General features: G+C 43.2%; 1 pseudogene across 1 annotated transcript; it reads right to left on the bottom strand.

Annotated features, from left to right (window-relative positions):
- Window positions 1–7866: 7866 nt before the first annotated feature.
- On the bottom strand, window positions 7867–20489 carry LOC306837697 (annotated as a pseudogene). The gene is made up of 11 exons (XR_013781762.1): window positions 20265–20489; window positions 16081–19215; window positions 15808–15926; window positions 14361–14527; window positions 14063–14195; window positions 13722–13974; window positions 9733–11382; window positions 9510–9628; window positions 8851–9017; window positions 8588–8720; window positions 7867–8496 (listed from the first exon to the last, which is right to left on the bottom strand). The product of XR_013781762.1 is annotated as an uncharacterized misc_RNA (transcript).
- Between the last annotated feature and the right edge of the window lie 265 nt (window positions 20490–20754).

Genomic DNA, 20754 nt, shown 5'->3' with positions numbered 1-20754 from the left:
TGGGTGCTTTTACAACCTGAGATGTGTTTGTTTTGATAAGAGCAGTACTAGTCAGTCAGTTTGTCAGTTAGATAATACAAGTTGCTGTAATAAATATTGAGTGACCTGAAAAGAAAGTATGTTACACCAAGTCTGAATAAACCTTTGGCAGGCCTGTTCTCTAGATCTTTGAGCAACATCACAAAATGTTGTCCCCAATTTTAGTTTACTTTTTTTATATGTTAAGCTTACTGCCCATGCTGCTGGGTTTGCTGAAAGTGTTCAGACATAAATGTGTCAATGGTCAATAAATACATTTCAGAAAGTTCTGATACACTTTGTGACCAGAGCATGAGTCCGTATGACTTTTAACTTGATTTTATCAGATTCTTCCTGATAAGCACAAGCCTTGAAGTTATCAAACTGTAAATGATTTAAACTTGCAAAGAACTTTTAACCTTTATCACCTCACCTTCTCTTATCACCAACATGGTCAAAATTTCAATTAGATCCAGAACTTATCATATCTTGTGTAAAAAAAATAGTTTAATAAATTACCAAGCTAAAACAATGAGCAAAGACAGTAACTCATCCCTTCTACTTCTGTTTTTCTCCCTGTGGTAGCAGCTGTGTGGTGTTTTGAAGCCTATTGTTTCGCATGGTTAACATCCGGACGGACATACAACTTCTTAAGCGCTCTGCAGTTTTTCTTCTTGTTTGTGTGCGCAATTACCAAATTGGGGAAATTTGTCTTGTTTTTTTTTCTTCAAATCTATCTGAAAAAGAGTCTGTAAAGTGTGTATGTAATACTTTTAAATTGTAGATTTGGTTTGTCGTGTCTAGTTTTAATTTATGGTATAAAGTAATTTCATCTGTGTTGGTTTTGTTTGTCTTGCATTTGTGTCTGTTTGGCTTTCATTTGTTTTTATTGGGGTTCTTTTTTCAAATTGCGTGTTTTTAATAAATTTCTTCTTTTAATGTAACCTATCTCTGGCCCAGTGCTTTAAACAGTGCAAACCTTTGAAATACGGTGCACAACAAGTACAACACTAAGCAAAGACTAAAATAATTTACATTGAGTAAACTGCGGAATATTCAAACCACGGGGACTCTGTTAAGGCGGCCTGAGATGCTTGAAGTGCACTAGCTAGGGAATACTAAGTTCCTTCTCTCAAACATCCCTCTGTCAGAGCCTGACATCGCTGCTTTCAGAGTTCAGGTTGAACTTGTTGTAAATCTCTTAGTTACAGCTTAACAATACTCCATTTTATCAAATGTACAGCCCCAGGCCAGACAACTTCATGCCCCTTGTAGTGTGAAGTTCCTTGCCATGCACAGGACAGTCCATTAAATAAAGCAAAGATCACAGAGACTGCTTAGTATGAAAGAGATATTAATGAAGCTATCAGTGTTGAGGTTGAACGACCATCCTGTGACAGAGGTCATGCCTTAAGACATTAGCTTCTGTGAACATATAATGCAGTGTGGATTTCTGTCAAAACAGTTAAAGCCTCATTCACACCCTGGGTCATCATGTTGCCCAAACAGCTACAAAGTATACCATTTTCAGAAGACCTGAGGGGTCTACTGGTGATGACAGGCTGGAGCAGTTCAAAGATACTTTATTGTCCCTAAAGGCTGGCATATATACACTGATAGTACAACTTTCTGTGAATACGTTCAGTTTGGTTACACTTTGTAGAGGTGACTTTGCTGTTAGCAGACTACGATCTATTCTGAGAAGCTATGACCATATTTGAAGAGAAGCATGTCATATGAAGTATTCCAAAAGCATAATGTATGACCTCAGTTGACAGTAGAATGAAGGATTGTTCTTCAAAGAGAGGTTTGACATTCAAAGAGTAAAGGTGATGTGATTCTCCAGACCATGTATAGAAATATCCAAAGTGGGAAGGAATTTATGACCTGTTGTACTGTATATAATGACTCATCACAGATCATTAAATTGTCTATCTTTCAGCCTGCACAGAGCCATCATACACTATGCAATTTTTTCCCCATTTTGGGCCGATTTCTGAGTTGTGCGAGAGTTTTTGGAGTCGGGCCGAATTTCAGCTTCATGTAGAGTTGTGTAGTATACAGGGGGCAAACCCCTTCCGACCAGCAATTGGCTGGTCGCAGGAAAATCAAACCTGTTTGATATTTTGGTTGCCCGTCGTGAGGGGATCGCACAGTTGAAGCACAGCTATGAGCTGATTCACACAAGATCAATGAGTCAGTCCCTCCAGGATTTCACAAACTTTTTGGGGGCTTGTTGCAGCCTGATTTCATGGCAAAAAAATTGCAATGCATGTTGAGGAAGCAAAAATTGCAAAACAGTTGCTATTTTCTTGCACACTCTTCGATGTGATTAAGTCATATTTTAACCTGAGCAGAGTGATTTACTTTGTGAAACATATTCCTCTGCCTCACTCAGTGACTTCTCCCTCTCACATTGGTGCACACACACACACACACACACACACACACACACACACTCTTTCCTCTTTTCCGAAAGGCACTGTTGACTTCACGGGTGCTCTTTTCAATACGTATGATCCATCCATCCATCCATTTTCTGCCGCTTATCCGGGGCCGGGTCGCGGGGGTCTAAGCAGAGACACCCAGACTTCCCTCACCCCAGACACCTCCTCCAGCTCTTCCGGTGGGACCCCGAGGCATTCCCAAGCCAGCCTAGAGACATAGTCTCTCCAGCGTGTCCTGGGTCGACCCCGAGGCCTCCTCCCGGAAGGGACATGCCCGGAACACCTCCCTAGGGAGGCGTCCAGGGGGCATCCGGACCAGTTGCCCGAACCACCTCAACTGACTCCTCTCGATGTGAAGTAGCGGCTCTACTCCGAGCTCCTCCCTGGTGACCGAGCTCCTCACCCTATCTCTAAGGGTGCGCCCAGCCACCCTACGGAGGAAGCCCATTTCGGCCGCTTGTATCCGAGATCTCGTTCTTTCGGTCATGACCCAAAGCTCATGACCATAGGTGAGGGTAGGAAAGAAGATCGACCGGTAAATCGAGAGCTTCACCTTTCGGCTTAACTCCTTCTTCACCACGACGGACCGATACAGCGACCGCATGACTGCAGACGCCGCACTGATCTGTCTGTCGATCTCACGCTCCATCTTCCCCCCACTCGTGAAGATCCCGAGACACTTAAACTCCTCCACCTGGGACAAGGACTCCCCACCGACCCGAAGACGGCAAGCCACCTTTTTCCGGTCAAGAACCATGGCCTCAGATTTAGAGGTGCTGATCCTCATCCCAGCCGCCTCACACTCGATAGCGAACATTGCGCTGAAGGTCCGGGTTCGATGGAGCCAACAAGACCACATCATCCGCAAAAAGCAGAGACGAGATCCTGTGGTCCCCGAATCAGACCCCCTCCGGCCCCTGGCTGCGCCTAGAAATTCTGTCCATAAAAGTAATGAACAGAACCAGTGACAAAGGGCAGCCCTGCCGGAAGCCAACGCGCACCGGGAACAGGTCCGACTTACTGCCGGCAATGCGAACCATACTCCTGCTCTGGTCGTACAAGGACCGGACCGCCCTTAGCAAAGGGCCCCGAACCCCATACTAACGGAGCACCCCCCACAGGCCGCCGCGAGGGACACGGTCGAATCCCTTCTCCAGATCCACAAAGCACATGTGGACTGGTTGGGCAAACTCCCATGAACCCTCGAGCACCCGCTGGAGAGTGTAGAGCTGGTCCAGTGTTCCACAGCCAGGACGAAAACCGCATTGTTCCTCTTGGATCCGATGTTCGGCTAACAGCCGGATCCTCCTCTCCAGTACCCTGGATTAGACTTTCCCAGGGAGGCTGAGGAGTGTGATTCCCCGGTAGTTGGAACACACCCTCCGGTCCCCCTTCTTGAAAAGAGGGACCACCACCCCGGTCTGCCAGTCCAGAGGCACTGTCCCCGACCTCCACGCGATGTTACAGAGGCATGTCAACCATGACAGCCCCTGCACAGCCAGAGACTTAAGATACTCAGGGCGAATCTCATCCACCCCCAGAGCCTTGTCACCAAGGAGCTTGCCAACTACCTCGGTGACTTCGGCTTGGATGAATTTACCTCTGAGAACTCAGCCTCTGATTCCTCAGTGGAAGAGGTGACGGTGGGATTGAGGAGATCCTCGAAGTATTCCTTCCACCGTCCAACTACATCCCCAGTTGAGGTCAGCAGCTCCCCACCTCCACTGTAAACAGTGTTGGTGAAGCACTGCTTCCCCCTCCTGAGGCGACGGATGGTTTGCCAGAATTTCCTCGAGGCCGACTGAAAGTCCTCCTCCATGGCCTCCCCGAACTCCTCCCAGGCCCGAGTTTTTGCCTCCATGACCGCCTGGGCTGCGGAACGCCTGACCTGCCGGTACCCATCAGCTGCCTCAGGAGTTCTATGCGCTAGCAACGCCCGATAGGACTCCTTCTTCAGCTTGACGGCCTCCCTTACTTCCGGTGTCCACCACCGTGAGTGCTCTGACAATGGAGGTGGAGAACATGGTCCACTTGGACTCAATGTCCACAGCCTCCCCCGGGATCTGTGAAAAGCTCGTCCGGAGGTGGGAGTTAAAGACTTTGCTAACAGAGGGTTCAGCCAGACGTTCCCAGCAGACCCTCACTACACGTTTGGGCCTGTCGAGTCTGACCGGCTTCCTCCCCTGCCAGCGCATCCAACTCACCACCAGGTGGTGATCAGTTGACAGCTCAGCCCCTCTCTTCACCCGAGTGTCGGAGACACACTGCCGGAGGTCAGATGACACGACCACAAAGTCTATCATCAACCTCCGGCCTAGGGAGTCCTGGTGCCACTTGCACTTATGGACATCCCTGTGCTCAAACATGGTGTTTGTTATGGACAAACTGTGACTAGCACAGAAGTCCAATAACAGAACACCACTCTGGTTCAGATCAGGGAGGCCGTTCATCCCAATCACCCCACTCCAGATCTCACTGTCGTTGCCCACATGAGCATTGAAGTCCCCCAGTAGAACAATGGAGTCCCCAGTCGGAGCGCTGTCCAGCACCCCTCCCAGGGACTCCAAGAAGGCCGGGTACTCCGCACTGCCATTTGGGCCGTAGGCCGAAATGACCGTTAGAGACCTGTCCCCTACCCCCTAAGGCGTAGGGACACGACCCTCTCATGTCCCCGCCAGGTGTTGGTGAACTCCAACACCTGCCGGCTGAGCTGTGGGGCTATGAGCAAGCCCACACCAGCCCGCCGCCTCTCACCGCGGGCAACTCCAGAGAAGTAGAGAGTCCAGCCCCTCTCGAGGAGCTGGGTTCCAGAGCCCAAGCAGTGCGTGGAGGTGAGCCTGACTATATCTAGCTGGTACCTCTCAACCTCCTGCACAAGCTCAGGCTCCTTTTCCCCCAGTGAGGTGACGTTCCACGTCCTAAACGCCAGAAGCTGCATCTGGGGATCGGGTCGCCGAGGCCCCCGCCGTCGACTGCTGCCCAATCCACACTGCACCCGACCCCTACGGCTTCCTCTGTGGGTGGTGAGTCCACAGGAGGACAGGCCCGCGTCGTCCTTTCGGGCTGAACCCAGCCGGGCCCGACGGACAAAGGCCCGGCCACCAGACGCCCTCCTGCGGGCCCCAACCCCGGGCCTGGCTCCAGGGTGGGGCCCCGGCTCCGCCATGCCGGGTGACGTCATGGTCCTAGTTGTATTGTCCATCATAGGGGTTTATGAACTGCTTTTAGTCTGACCCGTCACCTAGGACCTGTTTGCCTTGGGTGACCCTGCTGGGGGCTCAAAGCCCCCGACAACATAGCTCCTAGGGTCATTCGAGTGCTCAATCTCCCCCACCACGATATGGTAGCAGTTCAGGGGGGATACGTATGATATTCCCCTTATTTTATATCTTCCTACAGATGGTATCTTGTACCCAGATCGTCTATGCTCCGTGTCTGCTGGGTTAAAGAATTATCAAAAATATTAAACATGCAGTAAAAAGTAAAGGAGCAATGTTCGCTACACAGCTGCACTTTGTCAAAAAACTGTTGAAATGGAGACAGGACGGACCTGCAGCGCTTTTCTTTTCAGCACACAAACACTTCATGCACACTCTCCTGAGTGCATATACTGTAAATAAGGAAGTGAGTTTGGTCCGTGGTCACTAAACGTTGGTGACGTATAGCTCACTGTTTTAGCGGGGGACTACTCTGATTGGTGAATTTTGCAGGGAAAACTATTTTGATGTTCAAATTTGCAGAATCGGTCGGTGGGGAGTCCTTGCCCCAGGTGGAGGAGTTTAAGTATCTCGGGGTCTTGTTCACGAGTGGGGGGAAGATGGAGCGTGAGATCGACAGACAGATCGGTGCGGCGTCTGCAGTCATGCGGTCGCTGTATCGGTCCGCCGTGGTGAAGAAGGAGCTAAGCCGAAAGGCGAAGCTCTCGATTTACCGGTCGATCTTCGTTCCTGCCCTCACCTATGGTCATGAGCTTTGGGTCATGACCGAAAGAACGAGATCTCGGATACAAGCGGCCGAAATGGGCTTCCTCCGTAGGGTGGCTGGGCGCACCCTTAGAGATAGGGTGAGGAGCTCGGTCACCAGGGAGGAGCTCGGAGTAGAGCCGTTACTCCTCCACATCGAGAGGAGTCAGTTGAGGTGGTTCGGGCATCTGGTCCAGATGCCCCCTGGACGCCTCCCTAGGGAGGTATTCCGGGCATGTCCCTCCGGGAGGAGGCCTTGGGGTAGACCCAGGACACGCTGGAGAGACTATGTCTCTCGGCTGGCTTGGGAACGCCTTGGGGTCCCACCGGAAGAGCTGGAGGAGGTGTCTGGGGTGAGGGAAGTCTGGGTGTCTCTGCTTAGACTGCTGCCCCCGCGACCCGGCCCCGGATAAGCGGTAGAAAATGGATGGATGGATGGATGGAATTTGCAGAAAAGTTGCGGTGATTGGACAAAATTGCAAGGTCGCCCAGAAATCATGGAGATTGGTTGAATTTGTGTGAATTCTTGTGATCGCAACATCGTGACTTCCTGAGGGACTGGTGAGTGACCTTGGCTTTATTCCGAATTGTTTTTCCTGTCTTCACCTCCCTGACTGCCCTGAGCATCACATCAGGTGCAGTGTTGCCATGTTCCGTTTTCCTTTCAAAAGTTCCTCACCATCTTTCCTTCACTTGCTTCTCTTGCTATAACTCAAAGGTAGATTTCAGCAGGACTTTGGAAAGGATATAATAATATACTTGATTCCCCCTTTACAAAGTAGAAATGTATGATTGCTTGAAACCATAACTAGAACTATTACAAAAAACGTGAAGTTAATTTTTTTACTTCAGAGTATGAAATAGTATTTAATGATGCTCACCTCTCTTACCGATGCGTTTACATTTACGAGACAGGATATGACAACACACACAACACAGAAGAACAATTGTAGTATTTTATTTGTAAGAAGCGCCCTCTAGTGGCTGAAATATTGACAGTGTGACAACTTGCCCAAGTGGCAACATGCCCTGGTCTCCCCCACTACAGGTATGCATAACAGGTGTTTGACCATTCAGGGCCTTAAAAACAAATACATGAATTTCAAATTGTATTCTGACTCAATTGGGAGCCAGTGCAGTGAGAATAAAACAAGTGTAATATAAATGGACCCAATTGACCTCATTAACAATCTTGAAGCTACATTTTGAGTCATTTGTAAATAGACGAAGGAATACTCAAGTTGTATTTCAGATTATGGCTTCACATTACCTGAATGACTGAGCATTTTTGACAACAGAAATTTTATTTTTTTCAAAAGGATTTTCTGTAGAAACCTAAAGATTCTTCTATAAAGATAAAGGTTTTTCTGGAGAGATTCAGCTGATATATGACTATCAGAAGGCACACGGTCTTATAGGTAGGAAGACAGGCAGGGAGGTAATTTAAGTGAAAATATTTATTTAACAAAAAAAGCCAAAAGGTAAAACCAAGATTACGTCTCAAAATGTTAAATAAAGAATATGAGCAGGGAACCACAAGGAAAAACTGACCAAGGTATGTTTCTGACAAATGACAATTAACAATAAAATGATTACAAAAGGAAAGGAACACTGAGGCAAAATAGACACAGGGGCTATTAGACACTTGGAAGACTAATGACACACAGGAAACACTAAACACCGTCATACAAAGAAACCCCCTATATTAATATTTATGATCCTTACCTGATTGTTAATGTATAAAAACTATATTTAGTCAAATAGAAAAACTAAGAACTCCTCCATCCTGTGATTCCCTGAAAACCTCAATCAAAGCCATGGTAGGTGAAGGGTTCAAGAATGGGGCTGCAGGTCTCTTGAGCAAGACACGCCATCCTGTTGTTTTCACAGCTTTCCTCAGTGCCAGGGTCAATGTACACCCCATCAGAAGAGTGGATGGAAGGGTCTTCATCAAAGTAGTTGTGTGGCCTTAGCAGGACTCCACCCCCATTACCCACTGTGACTGTGTTTGGGATATCCTCTGAATGGGGGATGTGGAGGAAACCAGTGGTCACCCAGGCAACCAAGTCCTGGAAAAAATAAATAAATAATGAGAAAATGCAGTGTTTATTAAGTAAATATTGTATGCAGTATTCCAATTGCCAACACACACAGGCGCACCTCGTTTTCAATTAGTTCATTATCTTCAATGTACTTGCTGAAGTCAACAGCTGGATCCCACATGTCATGTTGATTGTAGAGGCTGCTGCTGCCTTGTTCCAAATCCTTGTGCTGAGTTATGGCAACTTTATACCTGTTGGGGGTTAAGTTATATAATATTGCAGGGAGAGGAACAGCTTAATTGAAGATGAGGACACTTCTTTGTGTTAGCCACAAAGTGATTATGACTTTAGTCTGAGTTACATTTCAAAGCAGATTCTCACCTGGCCCAGGACATGGACTTCTCCTCTGCCTGGCTCTCTGGGAGATGGTCTCCAGTGTTGCTGAACACCTGCAGCCTGTAGGAGCGCTGATGACCCCAGCGGTTGGTCTGGTTGCTTGCAATGTGGAGGTAACGTGGAGTCTTTGTGCCAAAACGTAGTGCTGCCTCCTGTAAGAAGCCCAACACCGTATTCAAAGAATATCCTGTCATGTATCCTTTTGTGATTGGGGGTTACAAATCAAATGTTTTCCAGATTTTGAGCATCTCCTTTAGTGTCATTCACAAATATAAATAATTTGTTCTTTACATAGTTGAATGTGTTGACAACAAAATCACACAAAAATGATAAACGGAAATCAAATTTATTAACCAATGGAGTTCTGGATTTGGATTAACACTCAAAATTAAAGGGGAAAAACACATTTGAAGGAGGATTTTTAGTTTACATTTCTTTATCTACTTTGCACTGATGTTATGGTAATGCTTTGTGTGCCTTTTATTTGCCAATCAGAGAGCAATCCAATGTTACTTTAGTAGTAACTTTTATGACTTTTTTTTTTTTTTTAAAGAAGTTTACAGATAGAATAAATGTGAATTGATCTGGTTGTAACTATGAGAAGGTTATTTTTACAATAGCAATTTCTTTAAATAATACTAAACCTGTTCTGTTTGAAGCTGTTTCTCCACCAACTGCGGGATCATGGCATGGCGTTCAGGCATCCATGGGAGAGACACATTGACAAACTCCATGTCTTTTGTCTGGAATACATTCTTTACTCCTGCAAAAGGATAAAACTGCATGTCATTATATTTTCAGATGGTCGATTTGATGTAAAATATATTGCAGTTATTTGAGTCTTTACCTTTTTTTTATTACACTCACCTAAAACATCAAGGTCCACTTTGAAGTTAAGGAAATGGGTGTGGATATTTCCAATTGTATTTTCAGCCACTTGGTGACCAAACTGAAAGTTATCATTCATTAAGAAGGAAGCTTGAATGTAGCCGCTTGCATGTACTTTGGCCTCCACTGAGCCACTTTGGTAGAAAATGAAATCCCAAATGTAGTCATAGTTCGCTATTGCTGTGATTGTCCTGAAAACTAAGGCACTATTGGCAAGTCCTCCATAACTGTTGTAAACAATCTCTGAGAAGTGCCTCCGTAGAGGTTGGCCCATGTCATGCTCAAAGACACAAATTGAGTTTCTGAGCTGCCGTGGAACACCAGTGTCCATAAAATGGATAGTGTCTATGTAGGTGGCTGAATAGGGGCAGTCAACTCCCCTCACCAATTCATAGACACACGCACCCATGCTCAAGCTGTTATCAAGAAACTTGGTGAGCATGATATTTGGGGTAACAGACCCATAAACTGACATGGCCTCTTGGACACTCAGCTCGTAAATGATCCTCTCTCCTCTAAAGCGTACATCAAAAACCCTCATGCCCCTTATTGTGCTTAGGCCAAAGGCAAAACTCCAGTCAAGGTATACAATGTTGTTGTTCTTTATACTGAATCGCTTGCCTTGTACATAGAATTGTTGGGGTCCAACACCTGTGGGCTTCTTCTTGGGTTTGAGTGATGCATAATTTGGCACAGGTTTGTGGATGATTTTCTGCACACTCCCATCCTCATATTTCTGCTTCAGTTCTAATAAACTATCAAAGTACTGACCATTATAAAGCACCTTCATCACATGCCAGGATGAAAAATTGGTGCTTTTGTGGTCTATCAAGATTTCAAAGCCAAGTGGATAAATGTAGTAGCCCTCCTCATCTCGACAAAGTGTAATCCAGCTTTGTCTGTCTCCTGACTTGAGCCCTCTGGGCATGCTTTCATAATACACACTGTATGATGATGGAGTTATACCAAAGCTTTCATTCAGCAATGTACTCACTGGTTTCAGAACTTGCAACATGAATAAATCCATAAGTAAGTATTCCCCAGAGGTAACTGGACGTGCAGTTAAAGGGATCTCTCTTTTGTATCTCTCAACAGTGACATCTCTGTGGTAGGATGGGTTGGGTAGTGGGCCAACAACATATTCCTTTATGAAGTTCTGACTTCCATAAAAAACCACTGCAGTTGCCTCTCTTATTGGTTTTGGACCGTTGCCATCCAAATAGTGCAAAACCTCCTGCTTTTTTGACAAGGAGAGCTCGATCATATACAGGTAGTCAGCTGACAGAGGTGACGATGGTTCAAATGAGATGTTCATACCTGGGATCTTGGACATGTAGTCACGCACCTGTAGAATCTCTTCGTCCGAGAGGTCAGCAAAGACAACACTGCGCTCATTGTGGTTGGCTGGTAGTTCTGAGTTTACCTGGTGAGCAGGGCACTGAGGAGTGCGTTGGGTGTTTAGCCATATCAAGACACTGTTACTGATCAGCAGAGCAACAACTGCAGGAACCAGAAGGAACGTAAGGACCCTGAAAATAATTTTGCAGATCATTTCTCTGCCTGTTCCAGCAGGTATAGTTGTGGAAATGAAATGAAAGCATTTCAGAGAAAACAGTAAAAGGGGCGAGGCTAATGGTTTCACAGGCTGCTCTTACAAGATAGCACACGCCTGTTTGTTTTGATAAGGGCAGTATTAGTCAGTTTGATTCTTATACAAATAAGTGTAAAAACGATTCAGTTGTATAAAGGAGACTAAAACTCTCACAAAGATAGCACTGAATTTTGTCAAGTTATTTTATATAACACGTTTATGAGCGATACTATAATTATTAAAACAAGCTTTTTACTCATCTGAAGTCCGTTATGGATAAATAAATTTATCTGAAATGAACCTCTCATCTGCAGTACAGGACCAACTGTAACAACTGTCCAAGTATTGAGAAAGGCAGCCTCTCCTGCAGGACTGTCTTGACAGCAATCACTTGGAAATGTTTGCAGTGGAAGAGTACTTTAGGCCTACATTTACTTTTGTATCGAGACGTATTAACAATTGAGACCATCAAGATTCTTCCAAACCAGAAGCTGGGACTGGGCAGTAATGAAAGGTCCCTGATCAGTGCTTAGGATGCTGCTTTCAAGACTGGTGACATACTGGCCTACTAGTGGTGCATGGAGGGAATTCAAGACGGGCAAAAAAGAGGTTACAAGAAGGTACAAGCAAACTGTGCACACAACAAAACATACAACTGAAGTATGTGGAGATGTATTAAGACAATTACAAGTCTATAAGTAAAGCAGCTCCCAGATCAGCCAGGACATCACACTGTCCCCATCCAGAACATGATCTTTGCACACGTTGAAACACAGAACAATAAACTGGAACACAAGAAGTGCTACTTGTACACATCCAGCAATAAAGTATCTTATCTTATCTTATCTTGAAACTGCAGTTTTTAAAATTCTCAACAGAATGTGCTGCTTGGTAACAAATAAAATCTGCACGCACAAGTGAAACTATTTCCTCAGGAGCAGTTTCTTTTATGAACTGGGGAGCTCCTGTTGGTAAAAGGAGCCCAAAAAACAGGCTCTCCTGAAATTATTATTCAATTGTATGATTTTGTAAGCAAATTTGTTATGATTGAGAGTACCAGCAAAAATACCTGTATGATATTGTTGAAATTAAAATTGTAGCTGTGCTCGTCTAATAATAACTTGAATTTCCTTCGGGATCAATGAAGTATCTATCTATCTATCTAATATCCTGTTGAGGATGAACACATTCCTTTTACCCTGCAAGTGATACAAACTCTACTTTTATCCGTGGATTGCCTGCATGCAGATTAAAAGGAACATATTTTACAATAGGGGATAATAAATAGAATGATCCACGCCCTAGATCATCTTAGTTTACATCAGAGTCATTGATATCACATTTCTTGATATGAGAGTTTATCATGTGCCAAGCCCTACCTATAGGAAGATAAAGTGCATAAAGTGGACCCATGTACAGAAAACTAAATTATTTATTCTAACTGAAAAGGCAAAAACACAAACAAAAACTTACTCAAAATTAAATCCAAAAACGAGGAACAGAGAACATTCAAATGATCCGACTGCAGGGTTCAGAAGTCAAATGACAGAAGACAATGAAACGACACATAGGGTAACAAAGACAGAGACTAAATAGACATGAGGTAATTTGACACAGGTGAGACTAATGACACAGGTGAGGACAATCAGGGTAATCAACAAGGCGGGAAACACAAGGAACAAAGAACACAAGACCAGAACGCTTGAGGACAACTGAAAAGTAAAAACCAACACTGACAACACCACCTAAACCAGATATTACAAAATAAAACAGGAAACACTAAAGACTAGACTTAACACCAGGAAACACACTTACAGGCAACATAGGAGGACACAGGGAAACATACTAAAGAAAAAAAGACTATAAAACATTAAAACACACAAGGGAAACGATCAACACTAGGAAACAAACAGAACACTAAGGAAAGAATGAAAACTAAAACAAGACGAAACACAGAACCAAACCATGACAGTGAGATAAATAATAGAAATTATACACTGCTTTAAAGTCCACAAAAAATGATTTATTTAAATGTTTCACAGCGTGTTATGTATTGATCACTGTGGGGTTTCAACATACAATTTAAAGTTAATGAAGTTAAAGTAAAGACAAAATTAACTGCATAGCTTTGTTGGTAAAAGTAGTCAGGACCTGCATGTATTATATTTAACTGATTGGTAATGCAATGTATACACGGATCAACTTATTAACAAACCCTACCATTTTAAGAGTCAAACAGAAAATACGATTCTATTTCTATTTCACATTTTAATAATGACTTTAATGTTAATTACACACTATGTCAAAGAATCAGAAACAAAACATTGGAATATAAACATTTTACTCCTTCTGATTCCCTAAAAGTCTCAATCAAAGCCATGGAAAGTGAAGGCTTCCAGCACAGGACTGCAGGTCTCTTGAGCAAGGCAAGCTATCCGATTGTAGTCACAGCTTTCCTCAGTGCCAGGAGAAATGTACACCCCATCAGAAGAGTGGATGGAAGGATCCTCATCAAAGTAGTTGTGTGGACGCAGCAGGACTCCGCCCCCATTGCCCACAGTAACAGTATTGGGGATGTCCTCTGCATGGGGGATGTGGAGGAAACCAGTGGTCACCCAAGCAACCAGGTCCTGGAGAGAAAAAAAGAATCCGAATTGGAATAGTTTCACGTGTTTAGTTCGATTCAAATTTCCACATTTTAGGATGGATAACACACACCTCGTTTTCAATTGTTTCATTATCTTCAATATATTTGCTAAAGTCTACAACTGGATTCCACATGTCGTGTAGATTGTAAAGGCTGCCACTGCTCTGTTCTAGGTCCTTGTGCTGAGTTATGGCAACCTTATACCTGGAAAACATCATGTTAAAAGGACATTCCAGGGAGAGGAAAGAATTAGACGATAATGCAGATACACATTTTTACACATACAAGGCACAAAAGCCATAGCACAGACTGGAGTTCACAAAGTGATGATGAAACCAATGTGAGTGGCATTTATATGGTGATTTTAACCTGGCCCAGGACATGGCCTTCTCCTCTGCCTGGCTCTCTGGGAGATGGTCTCCTGTGTTGCTGAAGACCTGCAGCCTGTAGGAGCGCTGATGACCCCATTGGTTGGTCTGGTTGGTTGCAATGTGGAGGTAACGTGGAGTCTTGGCATCATGATGTAGAGCTGCCTCCTGTGAGAAGTCAAACAATATAAAATCCATAAGGTTCCTGGAGAGTGGCAGATCCTCTGAAAAATTCCATGATCATTTTTATGAGTTATATCCCAGTTTCAAACGTACCACAGCCTTACTGGTGTAGGCTTTAGACTTGTCCCATTTATGTGAAAGATGATGTAGTTAAATATTTGTCATTGTTAGCCAATATTAATCAACCCAGCATCAGTTTTGCATTCCTGGTTCTTATGTTAGTGCCTCCTCCAGCAGTAAAACCCTGCATATTCAGTTTTGTTAATAAAGGTGATGGGAGGTGCTTACTGGAAATGTATATAGTGGAGACTTTGGCCACCAAGGGTAAAACGTTTTCAGGGCCACAGCGGAAAACCTGACAACAGGTGAACACCGCATCTGAGCCTTACAGGAGATATATTGACAACGTGGAAGACAGTAAATGAAAGTAATTTATTAAGTGGTACAAGTTGCCAACACCTTTGTAAAGAAAGTAGCTATTGGCTGTCCTAAAAGTCGCTAGAAGTCGCAACATAACGTCATTACCCAATTTGCATAATTGGTAATAACCATGCAATCACAACGGATGCTGTAGAAGATATCTCAATTATTTCAACTCATATATTCATTAAATCAAAACAATTAAAAGTTGACTGTGACTTGGTGGAACCATGGATGAAACCATGATGATCATCAAGACAGAAATTTTGAAGAGACTTACGTCTCCTTCCATTGTGTCATGTAGTTCTTCTTTTTAATATGGTAACTTAAATTACACAAATGCACAGTCCTCAACTTGTTGATGGAGTACACAATATCCATTTCCCGTTTACCTCCTTTAACTTATTCGGATGAGATTTCTGTGCAAACAGAAACTAATTTGTTTCTTCTGAAACAAGTGACCAACAACATGCTTCCATTGTCAACAGAATGGGTAACCTCTGAGCACTTGTTCGATGAGTCCACTCCAGCAGTTTTTTTTCCACGGCACAGAGAATCCATCTGAAGCAGGATTCACCGCTATTTTGTATACGGGGGATTACTTTTTGTATATTCTGTAAGGATCGTTGAATCATTTATCTTTATGATGTGGTGATCAACACTCATTAAACAAATTTTTACCATCCCAAAGATTTGGATAATGCAATGTTGACCCAATTTGTGCATTCAGTTTATTCCAATGGTTTTTTGTTTTGTTTTTTTCTTGAACACAGGGGCATTTAACTCTTATTTGCTTGCAGATATGCATAAGCTAATGCCATGTCATTTCTATAGAAACACTGCACCTGTTCTGTTTGAAGCTGTTTCTCCACCAATTGGGGGATCATGGCATGGCGTTCAGGCATCCAGGGAAGAGAGACATTGACAAACTCCATGTCTTTGGTCTGGAATACATTCTTTACTCCTGAAAAAGTGACATAGGAAACAATATTTCAATTTAGCTTCTGCAATTCATTATGCCCATTAACAATGTATTAAATTGTATTTAAACATGAATTTTATCTGTTATTCTATTTCTTACTATTACTAAAGGGTCTTAAGATTTGCATTACACTCACCTAAAACATCAAGATCCACTTTGAAATTAAGGAAATGGGTGTGAATATTTCCAGTGACATTCTCTGCAACTTGATGACCAAACTGAAAATTTTTATTCAATTTGAAAGAAGATGCAATGTAGCCAGTGGCCTTCACCTTGGCCTCCACTGAGCCACTTTGGTAGAAAATGAAATCCCACATGTAGTCATAGTTTCCGATAGCTGTGATTGTCCTGAAAACTAAGGCACTATTGGCAAGTCCTCCATAACTGTTGTAGACACTCTCTGAGAAGTGCCTCCGTAGAGGTTGGCCCATGTCATGCTCAAAGACACAAATTGAGTTTCTGAGCTGCCGTGGAACACCAGTGTCCTTGAAATGGAAACTGTCTATGTAGGTGGCTGAATAAGGGCAGTCGACCCCCCTCACCAATTCATAGGCACATGCACCAATGCCAAGACTGCCATCAAGGAACTTGGTGAGCATGAGATTTGGGGTAACAGATCCATAAACTGACATGGCCTCTTGGACACTTAGCTCGTAAATGATCCTCTCTCCTCTAAAGCGTACATCAAAAACTCTCATGCCTCTGAGGGTGTTCAGGCCAAAGGCAAAATTCCAGTCAAGGTATACAATGTTGTTGTTCTTTATACTGAATCGCTTGCCTTGTACATAGAATTGTTGGGGTCCAACACCTGTGGGTTTCTTCTTGGGTTTGAGTGATGCATAATTTGGCACAGGTTTGTAGATGATTTTCTGCACAGTCCCATCTTCATATTTCTGCTTCAGTTCTAATAAACTATCAAAGTACTGACCATTATAAAGCACCTTCATCACATGCCAGGATGAAAAATTGGTGCTTTGATGGTTGATCATGATCTCAAAGCCAACAGGATGAATGTAGAAGCCCTCCTCATTTTGACACAGTGAAACCCATGTCTGTCTGTCTCCTTACTTGACCCCTCTTGGCATTCCATCGTAGTAAGCATGGTATGAAGATGGAGTTAAACCAAAGCTTTCTTTCAGAAGCATACTCACTGGTTTGAGGACATCTATAAGAAATTCCACATCCATAAGTAAGTATTCCCCTGAGGTAACTGGACGCGCAGTTAAAGGGATCTCTCTTTTGTATCTCTCAACAGTGACATCTCTGTGGTAGGATGGGTTGGGTAGTGGACCAACAACATATTCCTTTATGAAGTTCTTACTTCCATAAAAAACCACTGCAGTTGCTTCTCTTTTTGGTTTTGGCCCGTCACGATCCAGGTAGTGCAAAACCTCCAGTTTTTTTGGCAAGGAGAGCTCGATCATATACAGGTAGTCAGCTGAAGGAGGTGACGATGGTTCAAATGAGATGTTCATACCTGGGATCTTGGACATGTAGTCACGCACCTGTCGAATCTCTTCAGCCGAGAGGTCAGCAAAGACGACACTGCGCTCATTGTGCATTTCAGGTTGGTCTGAGTGTAAATGTCGAGACGGGCACTGTGGAGTGCGTTGGAAGTTGAGCCATATCAAAACACTCGTACTTGTCAGCAAAGCAACAACTGCAGGAACCAGAAGGTACTTAAGGATTGTGAAAATTGTTTTGCAGATCATTTTTTCAGAATATGTCCATCAGTCATGAATTTCAAAATGAGTTCAGCATAATGGGTTGAGGACAGTCATTTTAAAGACTGCTTTTACAACCTGAGAGGTGTAACTTTTGATAAGAGCAACAGTAACCATATACTGCATCATATAAAAAGCTCCTGTAATAAATACTGAGTTACTGACTGCAAGAAACGTGGTTTTACCCTTGACTTTCATCAAAGCCGATGCATTCATCTTTTGGGCACAACATGGACATCCACTTCATCCTCTGCTACTGCACCACTGGCACCAACTTGTGTGGGATGCAGCTTGTGATATTCTCAGTGATTGCGCTTTATGATTGCTGTCCATCTTTTTGTTGTAATCATTGGCAGACTTTAGGAACCCCTTTTGATCTGGACTTATTGGGATGTTATAAAAGGTGTCACAAAGGTCCTCTGTTGTAAGTGTAAAAGACTGTTTGTCATCAAAAAAAGACAAACTAAGATACTATGAGAGGGTTATGGATCAACAAGAAAAGCCAGAACAACTACAAATAGTGTTCAGTGGGTTACTTTGCGCCAACAGCTGCAACAAGGCAATTCAAAGTTTTTCATAAAAGCATCATGACAAAGGGGCAAACACACATTTCCAAGACTCAAGTGCAATCGTGCAATATTTATTACCCCAACAATTTAACCTCGGCCTATTGCTCACCTTGCCTTCTCCAACAGCGCTGACGACAATTATTTCTGTGCATGGCTTATCCGACACTCATCAGTGAATTAAACAGTAGACCACTGCTGCATTGTTCAGGTCACATGGTCGTGTGCCAACTGCAAACGGACACAACAGGGTCTTGGTTTCAGTGGAGTCACCTTCAATGGTTGTCTGGCATTTAAGTCAAAGCGGTGGACTTGGTTGCGAATGGTTTGTCTGGAAACTTTCACTTCTCCTAAATGGGCCTGCAGCTGTGTGGCACTAGCCTAACGTGTTTGAGTGAATAGGCCCTCAGGTACTGGTCATCATTGCCGTCCATCACTTGTGGGGCTTCACTTCTGGTTCTGTCATGAACACTGCAAGTAGTTCTATGTCTTGCTGCTTTTTTTCTGCTGTGTTTTACATATTTAGTCCCTTTGCTTTTACTTCATATTGACTTGAATAAATGAGATGGTAGTAGGGGTGCGATGAATTAACACAGTCTCATTATGCCTGCTTGAATGAGCATACTATGGCAAAAAGTATGAGGGACAAGAAATGTGTAAGGTTTTCTAAAACTACATGTGTACTGTATATAACTTTCCACTAGTTGAATATTATACATATATGTAAATAATTACACATATAAACTCTTTATTGTTATTGTCTACTCACTTTATGAGTGTTCCTGCACCCTTTTGTCATTAAAACCAAGGAAACAGACTACAAAAAGCTTTACCTGATAGAAAGGTCGCTCCTGAATCATGAAACACGGGACATGATGGAAAACTGTCCATTGTGCCAATAATGTGGAAATACACATGAGGTTTGCCTTGATGTTGAGAGTGGCGTGAGAGCTGGATCTCTAATGTGGAAAAAAGTAGATCCTGGGAGTCCAAGCAAAAGTCAAGTCAAGTTTGTATAGCACATTTACAACGGCTACCTGGACTATAAATAGTCAGGACTCAAATTATCAAAAGGATAAGAAACAACCAGTCTAATAGATACAAGTCATCAAAAGGGTAAGAAACAACCGTTCTAATAAATACAAAACTCATAAATAGAGTAGGTCATGGACTTCGATGCATAAGAAAGACTCAGGGACTCATAAAGAAAGTAAGAAAGAGATTCATTTTAGTATAGAATGCAAGTATTTCTTTCTATTTTCTTTTCTTGTGCAGAATTCATTGCACCATCCAGACGACTCTGGATCATATGAAGGAGAGTGCCTAAAGCGTCCCCAAAACTCTCACTAACAGTATAAGTACATTGGAAGGGGTTTAATGTTTCCTGTGTTACACCCCAAATCTTTTTTTTTTTTTTTTTTTACAACAGGCTAGTACCCTATCTGAAAGTCTTTAAGAGATGTTGGTGTTTCATCCTGGACACAAGTACAATGTCAGACTCTTTCCAGAGGCAAGGAAGAAACTCTATAGTGTTGATAAGATACCATAAAAATTGAACCTTTACAGCCAACGACTCTGTACAGTTCACCCACTGATGCCGGGCCTTCTCCCCTTCAACACATGACCGCTTGTGCAGTAGCCTCGACAAATTATACGAGTATGTGAGTGTTTAATCATTGATTAGATGCACCTGTAGATCGTACCATATTTGGAGGGACTGATCATGCTCGACTCACTTTACACTGAAGTCCAAGATGGACTAAAATAAGATGAGATCAGATATATTTATTGTGACTGTGCAAGTACGACGAAATACTGTTAGATCAAGCCTGTAGATGTCATATCCAAAATACACGTCTGCATGAATAGTCTGCTTAGCCTGATTCAATTAGGCTTCTTCTTGTACACCCTGTGATCTCTCTGACTCAATTATTCCTTACGCTATACGCTTATATTTACTTCTGGGTATTTCTCCTGACACTTAAGAGTAAATCCTAGTCAAGGTGAAAGTTATTCACAAATCTTCTCACCCTTAAAAGAGCTCCCGAGGTGTAAAACTATTCGTCGTACTGAGGAGGACTTTTAAAAGTCTTAAGAGTTTCTTTAGCTGAGGAAAAATGTTCTCCAAACACTACATGAAGAATATTCTTGTTAACTTATAGTTGGGCCAAACAGACACAAAAGATTTGTGCAGACATTTCAATCCAGCTTGGAGTTTTTTTAAATGAAAAGTGAGACTTGTTTTTGGAGTTTCTCTACATGCGGTAACCTCCGGTGCATCCAATCACTAATTAAGACTCTTCACATGCTTATATAATGATCAGGATGTGAGAAAGCTGCTGCAAAAGTAGTTGTGTGATATAAAACCTTTTGTGGGCTACATACATTTAAAGTGGCTTACAATTTATCTCACAAAAATTCCTAGAGCATATGATTGGGCCCAGTTGATTTCATTGTCCATGTATGCCCATTACAACTAAGGGAGGCCTTTTTTCTCAAATGTTTTTTTTAACAACCACT

This window comes from Symphodus melops (genome assembly GCF_947650265.1).
Source record: "Symphodus melops genome assembly, chromosome: 17".
In the NCBI taxonomy this organism is placed as follows: domain Eukaryota; kingdom Metazoa; phylum Chordata; class Actinopteri; order Labriformes; family Labridae; genus Symphodus; species Symphodus melops.
Note: the sequence above shows the minus strand (reverse complement) of the source record. Positions and strands in the feature narration are given on the sequence as shown.